Raw genomic sequence first — 8,472 nt, forward strand, 5'->3', positions numbered from 1 at the left:
TCCTGACAAATTAAATACCCGTTTTTATAGTCCATTTTTAAAAGGGTAGCCTTCTTTTATCTTACCTAGCTTATTCATATTTTCATACATCTGACATGATCAAACTTGCTCGAAAGATTCAATCTATGTTTAAATACGATAGGTAGATAGTAAATCACAAATAGTTCTAACCTGCATACTGTTGACGCTGACGTGTGCCCACATTCAACTGGTGACACGCCGCCACACCGCGTATTTACGAGATCATAAATTCTGTTCCCGGTAATATATGTATTTGCTGAGCTGTGACCAACGTCAATGATCTAAATGTACCTAACATATCTCTTTCTGTTATAGTTAACATAAAACTTTTGGTATCAATACGGACGACCTGTATATATTATCTGTGTTGTGTGTTTAGTATGTACTGGCCTTTTGTTTTATGTCTTTGTCTTTTTAATAAAAATAAATTAAAAAAAAACAATGGAGTTCGAAATCAGCGTTTGAATTTAGAAATATAGCTTATTTTTATTTTGCTAATTACAGTTGTACCTATTGCTTTTCAAAAGTAGCATTAACGATTATGTCAGTAAGGACTATAAAGGCGTATCAGTAAAAAATAGTTTTAATGGTTGATAGTTAATTTAGTTTATGTTAAGAGTATAATTGATCATAATGCAATTTGTTTCGTTTATACTTAAATTAACACGATTCGAGTCGAAATGCAGCTAATTCTAGGAAACGAGAAAATTGAAATTCGTATTAAAATAAATTTATCGTGAAACGAGTTCAGTGCTTTAAAATGTTAAATTCAAATATGTGTTTTTATATTCACTACATATTTTAAAACAAAGTCCCTCGGCCGCCTGTCTGTATGTTCGTTATAAACTCAAAAACTACTGAGCGGATTTTCATGCGGTTTTCGCAAATAGATAGAGGAATTCATAAGGTTTTAAGTATATCATTTTTAAGGGTTTTATGTAAAAAATTTGAAAGAGAACGACTGTTGTAAAACACGTTGGAAAAAAACAATAAAAAATAAATAAATAAAAGATAAAATTATATATTAAAACTTATGTCCTGATATGACCTGTGGGAAGTCGGGACAGGTGACTAGTGATTACGAGTAATAAAATAAAAACACAAAATCGTATTACAACGCAGTTCCAGTGAGTTGTTTCGAACAGAACGTAAATAATATAAACTGAGATATTATCTATTCTGAAGTTCCATTGTGAACAGAAATTCCAATGATCCTTATATTTACGAGGGTGTAAACCATGGAACAGTGACAGAGGATCGTCCTCCGTACTTTATACAGCCCATATATCGTCTGATGGTATCCACGCCAGTGTCGGAATGAATTAAAAATTTTTCTTTTGTTTGAATTCGACAACTCGCTTTTGATTTTTAAATATTTTTTTTATGTAAGCATAAAATATTTTTAAAAGGGTTTAAATCCGGTATAAAAAGGTCAGTAGCTGACGTTAAGCGAATATGTTTGGATTATGTATAGATAATATAAAAAATAAAATTAATCACTGTACCAAAACATATGTGTATAAATAATTAAGAAAAAATTGCCGATCGATAACAGTTTTATAAATATATCACCCCATATCAATTATCAACAATAAACACAAGGTTTAAATTATTTATTTACTTGTGGATGATTGTTTAAATAAAATTTAAAAATGATCCTTCGAGCCGGATTTGAACCAGCGACCTATGGATTACAATGATCACTCTACAGTCCACCGCTCTACCAACTGAGCTATCGAAGGCTTGACGTTTTATCTGACTTATAACTGCACATTTAAATTTAATTAACGGGGTGACGCTTTAATCTATGAAAATAATATATAAACACAGTGAACAATGCCACAAGAAAATATTTATTGATGCAATTGTTTTTTCAACATAAATGATAGAAAATATTTGTTCCGATTTTGAGTTTAAAAGTAAAGGCATTAAATATAAACTGATACTAATTTCTCTATTCATTTTATAATAATAATACATTAGTTGAAAAAGTTAAGTTAAAATTATCTTAAAGAATATGTTCAAAATGTATCTTAATCGTTACAACTGTATTGACGCTTACTTCCTTAGCGGTAAGGCTTTGTGAACGCCTGTCTTGATTGTAACCGACAAGCTATCAGTTATTCGAACGCAAAACATCAGTTTTTATGTGAAATCTTATGTATAGGGCAAGTTAGCCAGTGTACAAATATAAATAATTACAGGTACAAAGGAGCCATTTCCTCTTTGTATAGTGCTATAATTTGTGTTGACTACTTATTACCTACCATTTTAAATAAAAATAAATGTGTTTTTTTTTTCAGATATAAATGGTACAATTTTTTCTTGGTACATATATGTACATGTATTGTATGTTCAACATTCGTAACAGGAAGTGGACAACAAAATAACAGCACGACAAACCAAGTTCGACACATCTTGTGTATTAGTTCAGCTGCTCAACATTTCCAAAGATAATTAAGAGCTAAAACTAAAATAGCAACTGAAGCAAAATGTACTCGTGTAAATGCTCGAAACAATTATACGAGTATAACCTACGAGCTCGTATTGTTCCGAGTGTTTGCACAGCTAGAATTCTGATAATTCTGGTAGAGCCTGAAATATTTGTTACTCGTAATCAAACTTACATGAAAAAAATATTATACACACTAATTTAATAAAAGGACTGTGAGTAATATTTCCTTTTTTATTTTTTCTTATTGGACTTGAAAAAATTGAAGATTTAATTGACAAAAATACATATATTTTCTGCTTAGGTAAATCCCAATATTTCTTCTTTACAATCAAGATTTTGTTCAAAACAACTGAAATAATTTGAGAAAATATTCGTTGTTTAATAAAAATGAGCTTAGTTTTTTTCTTACTGGAAAAACGCGTTAACAGGTACCCTCTCTTGAAGTGAGAGAGGTATGTGGGGATCACCGATGTTCAGGACCTCTAACGCGCCCTATTATAGTAGACTACTTAACTACTAAAGAACCAGCGGTATACTTTCCGTCTCTTCGGCGGTCGTCAAGAGAACGAGAAACATTTGACCTTTGTATAATAGTGCTAGAACATTTATTGTCAGTATAATACCTCGACTTATTGCCTCTACTGGACAGGAGGGTCCGTTAATTTTTCACCCAGAGGGTCGGAGTTGCGATTCAACGGGCAAACGCTGCTAGCATTCTTGCCATTTCACGCGGTCATGATTTGCACAGTAATTATTTTTATTTTTTATTTGTAGATAATTAAGACTTTAATGTACACAATTCTTAATTAAAGAGTAAAACAGTTTAGTAGTTTCTTAGATAAATACTAAAAGCTTTAATTAACGCTCACAGACTCGCTCAATTTCCCTTCACTTTAAGTCAAATTATAATTTGATACATAATACTAAACCCTATTAAAATTCATGACATAAAATTGCAACATTCTCCGATATACAAAATTATCCTGTACTAAATAATTGATACAGAATGTTTCTAAGCTCAAACTCAAACTCTACATTGATGTAGAAGTAACACTTTCTTATTGATGGTCAAATTAAACACTAACACCGGTTCGGAAAAAAGCACCCTGAACTGAGAAGAACCGGCGAAAGTAACTCAGTGGGTTTTTTTAAAATAGTTTATAAAAAAGATCCTTCGAGCCGGATTTGAACCAGCGACCTATGGATTACAATTAACAAGCTACAGTCCACCGCTCTACCAACTGAGCTATCGAAGGCTTGACGTGATATCTCATTTAGAAAGTCACAAATTTCAAATTATTAAAAACTGTAAATTATTTCAACTCAGCAAATCATGTTTTTTTTTTAATGGATAATATAAGGAAAGAGGTCGGCTTTACAAACATAGAAAATGCTCTAGAGACGAAAAATATCTTTATAAATATTTAAAAAGGTTTAATCAATTTTACAAAACACTGGCTATAATTTATAAAAATAATCCTTCGAGCCGGATTTGAACCAGTGACCTATGGATTACAATTAACAATCTACAGTCCACCGCTCTACCAACTGAGCTATCGAAGGTTTGATTTAATTTTTGACTTATTACTATGCATTCACAAATTAACGTAAGATTGCGTACTAAGTGTAATAGTTATTTGGAAATGATAAGAACTAGATCTGCGGTAACCTTGCTTCACCGGTAAATAAACTCAGTGAGATTACTTTTGTTTCGTCCAATTTTGCTTAATTGTTTTTTAAATGTTATTATATCACAAAACTGGGTCACCTTCTATATCAAACCTCTAAAGATTCTTTAACTTTTCATATCATTTTTTTACTATATATTTATCATTTAATAATATTATTTTTTTTTTAATTTCATCATTATACTCGATGTTCTAATATATTTTTTAAATTAATGGCAAATTCTTTGAACTTGTCCTACAGCAAGTAATGTATTTTGACAGTTTATTGTATAAATTATAAAACCTTTTAAAAAAAATCAGTAAAGTTATTCTATATCTCTAGAACATTTTTTATGATTTTAAAGGCCAATATTGTAAAAAAAATCCTGATTTGCTGATTTAAAATTATTGAGTTTTTATTAATAATGCGAAATGTGTGCCTTTCTAAATAAGATATCACGTCAAGCCTTCGATAGCTCAGTTGGTAGAGCGGTGGACTGTAGCCTCTTAATTGTCATCCATAGGTCGCTGGTTCAAATCCGGCTCGAAGGATATTTTTTTGTAAAATTCAAATTTAAATTTTGTTCATTTGGTTTCGGACAATATTTAATCAAATTCGTTGACATTAATGAATAAAAGCTACATCTTATATAAGGAAAGACGCTCTTAAGCCAGTAGCTATTCAATTTTGAAACCGGAATACCACGTTTGTATGCCTTCACGGATTTCAGAATAAGCATTTTTAAATCAAAAAATATTCCATTTGTGGTTGCTAGATATATTTAAAGCATATGTTTGTAAGGGTTTGTCAGCAGGTGTCAGTACAGGTACAAGGGACTAAACAAGGAAATGGTTAATACTTCTTATAGAGTAGTGTCTATGGGCGTAGGTGAGTTTACTATCAGGTGATTTATGTGCTCTTTTTTTAATGTATGTATGTAAAAATATTATACTACTCGCACAATTCAATTTGTTTTGCAATTGATTATTGAAATACCTAACGGAAAAACAAATTATTTGGCATATAATCAGGTACTTTCACTCTTTAGTTGCCTAACGTTCTTAAGATTTCTAAAACTGGTCTTGCGAAATACGTACATATAATATGGTGCATACATTTAAAGACTAGATTAGCTAACTATGTTTTATGTTATACAGCGTACAAATTTGTGCGTAAAATTGAAACAACTTCTATTTCCTCATTCCCAAACGACGCAAGTCTAGCCAGGGATAAGTCATAGGACCAATGGCTTTATAACGAAAAAGAAGAAATCATAATAATAAAGCCTAAGCAAAATTGTTTTTCTTATCTTTAAAATAATATAACACTACAATTTTTCGTTAGAAGTATAAATGTGTTTAATTTATGTCTGTAATTAATCTTGTGTCTGGCGATGTAGGATAACATCGTGAAATTCTGCCCCACGTCGCGCACTGGAGCTCAAATCGCTCCGAGATGAGATATTTGCTAAGCTGTGGACCATTTACTAACATCTACTACCAATTAATTAACTAAGAAATAGTTAAAAGGTATCCTTATTTTATTACTAGACTGTATATATACACTTATTTATATTTAACAATTTTTCCTCTTAACAACGATTATCTCTGATATATATAAGGTTGTGCAGTATTTGTGGTTGCAGCAAGATTTCTTGTTGTTTTGTTATCAGTAAGCTATAAGTAACTTACACAATACGAAGTCCAAATATTAGAAATTGATTTACAAATCATGGGAAATTAAGCCGTCCTTTATTTAGGTACGACTTCTATCATAACAGATGGCAATCAGAATCGTCGAGATAAAAGTTCGTTACGTGAGCTGTTCTCTTCTGAAAAAATAGTCGGAAACCTGCAAAAATTGGTAAAACAAAACAGATAACGTCGCACGTGAGTCATAATTTCCACCTGATGTTTTTTTGACGAGTCAAAAGAAACATTGACCAATATCAGAAGGTTTTTGAATTTTAACTTTTACTTCAACAGCAAGAAAATGTAACGGAAATTTAAAAGAATTATTCAAAAGTACAAATGAATACAGATAACTTAGTAGCCGTTCATCTTAAATAGGCATAACGTCAAAGACTTATAACATTTTTTATTCTAAAATTTCGTTTGAAATACATGCACTTATAAATAGAATGATTACGTGCGATAATTTATTGTTTTTATTAATTTATACTTTGATTTAATTGATTTAGTGATATAGGGTTGAATATGGACTTATTTATATGCAGTAGATAAATTGTCATTAATTTTTTTTTTAATTTTCATAAAAATACTAGCGTAAACAGCTTTAGTGTATAGCTGTTTATTGGAGTAATATTTTTGTTTACATGAAATATATTGTAAAAAAGGAAACTGTTTATAAAACATTAGTTCGCAGTTAAATGTTTTTTAGGTCTTGATACAACTACACAATAATGTTTCTTTAGAACTAAACGAGCATTTAAGAAACTTTTCAAGTTTCATTCGTACCGTTCTCACGTACGTACTTTATCTGGGATAATCCCGAGGACGTCGTCAAATAGGACCTGTTAGATTCAATTCATTTAAAGATAACTTATATATGGAGTTACATATTGAGACTTTGAAGAAAAAAAAAACGCTTACTAATAATGTAATTAGAATATAATAAGATTACAAAATCGAAATTTAGAATTATCATAAGTGCCAAGATTAGATATGAACGGGACAAACTCTTCCAAGGATAGCAAAATCTGGGGTAGCGCTAAGATTTTCATATACTTAACTTATGCCTACAATTTATCTTGTGATTGGTGGTGAAGGAAAACCTCGCGATCAAATATAGTAGGAGTTTTTAACTCCTCTCTATGTTTTATCGCGAAGTTGTTCTAATAAAAAGTAAAGTAACAGACTGTAAATTTCCCACTGCTGGGATAAGGCCTCCTCCATTATGGAGATAGTTTGGAACATATTCCACCACGATGTTCCAATGCGGGTTGGTGGAATGCACATGTGGCAGAATTTCGATGAAATTAGATACATGCAGGTTTCCTCACGATGTTTTCCTTCACCGCCTAGCACGAGATGAATTATAAACACAAATTTATGCGATTGATTGATGTTTGCGAGGTTGTTCTGCAGCTTGTCAACCTGATCTATCAACAAAACTAATTAGAGATTTGCTTTATTTGTAAATGTAATCATTTTCTTTGTTTCTATAAGTTTCCTGTACACGAAAAAAATAACGTCACAACTATAGATAGAAGAATAGAAGATAGGACTTGCATTTTGTTGTTTTTTTTACAACAATTGAATTTGAATTTCGTTGCATTTTCGACGCTCAAATTCATTGTCGAATTCTGCCGTCAATGGGCTATTTGTTTTGCAAAACTGATTAATTCCACGATCGAAACTGCAACTAGGAACTATACATATAAAACACACTTTTGTTTGTTTTAGTGTTAACCAAGAATACCGTACTCCACCGCCAGGAATAAAAATGATTAAATGTGACGCATTAAGAGAATCATTAGTGAATGATTATAATATGATTCACTAGCAAATTTGTGCCTCGAGTATCTGAAAATATTCTTTACAAAAACTATACATCATTGTATGTGTATTATTTTAAATAAATAACATACACTAATGTCATGATTTTTTAAATATACTTATATAATTTGAAATGAAATAATAACATTTAGTACGGCTTGAATTTTTAAATACGTTTTTATTTGAAATAGTATTTTTTTTAGTATAATTATTGATTCGGTTATCGACACCTCATTGTTGGACTCCCGTCACTTCCTCTCGTGGCGTGGTGCGGCGACTGGTACTGCCTGGCACGAGAAACACGAAAGGCGGAGGATTTTGAACGGACAGGGGAGAAGAAAGCTACATTCGTGGATGAGCGGTCAAAGGATATAATTATATACAATAGGCGGATAAATAATATATGTATTGATTGGTAAATTAATATAGTGACATAAATTAATGTTGTGTTAATAGTTTTATTATAATAGATCTAAAATTTATGGATATCATGGAAGCGAAGTTCAGAAGAGAAAAATAAATAAAAATAAAACCAAAAAGAGTTAATATGAGATTGTATTGTAACCTATTTAACCCGCCCGCATGGGAAAAAAAACAAGTTTTGGGTAACGGCGTATTAACAACAACTTTAATCTCATTCATTATACTACAGAGCGACGAACTTTGCACTGAACTTCATTAATTATCTTGTTTTGTTTAGCGGCTGTTAATTAAACTTCGCTACGTATTCGACAATGCTCAAGTTATGACATCGCTTGGAGAAGTAATTGGTTTGTGTTATCATATTTATATTACTCCTCTTATTAAACG

The 8,472-nt window shown here is 31.1% G+C and overlaps 4 non-coding genes across 4 annotated transcripts; 1 reads left to right on the forward strand and 3 right to left on the reverse strand.

Moving 5' to 3' along the window:
• Positions 1 to 1,677: 1,677 nt before the first annotated feature.
• Positions 1,678 to 1,763, reverse strand: Trnay-gua. The gene is given in 2 exon segments: positions 1,678 to 1,713; positions 1,727 to 1,763. It is a non-coding gene; the product is annotated as a tRNA-Tyr (tRNA).
• Positions 1,764 to 3,646: 1,883 nt separating this feature from the next.
• Trnay-gua lies at positions 3,647 to 3,732 on the reverse strand. The gene is given in 2 exon segments: positions 3,647 to 3,682; positions 3,696 to 3,732. It is a non-coding gene; the product is annotated as a tRNA-Tyr (tRNA).
• A 221-nt stretch (positions 3,733 to 3,953) lies between these two features.
• Positions 3,954 to 4,039, reverse strand: Trnay-gua. Its single transcript is given in 2 exon segments — positions 3,954 to 3,989; positions 4,003 to 4,039. It is a non-coding gene; the product is annotated as a tRNA-Tyr (tRNA).
• Positions 4,040 to 4,609: 570 nt separating this feature from the next.
• Positions 4,610 to 4,695, forward strand: Trnay-gua. Its single transcript is given in 2 exon segments — positions 4,610 to 4,646; positions 4,660 to 4,695. It is a non-coding gene; the product is annotated as a tRNA-Tyr (tRNA).
• Positions 4,696 to 8,472: the final 3,777 nt, after the last annotated feature.

The sequence above is a fragment of the Vanessa cardui genome, chromosome 1 (assembly GCF_905220365.1).
Source record: "Vanessa cardui chromosome 1, ilVanCard2.1, whole genome shotgun sequence".
In the NCBI taxonomy this organism is placed as follows: domain Eukaryota; kingdom Metazoa; phylum Arthropoda; class Insecta; order Lepidoptera; family Nymphalidae; genus Vanessa; species Vanessa cardui.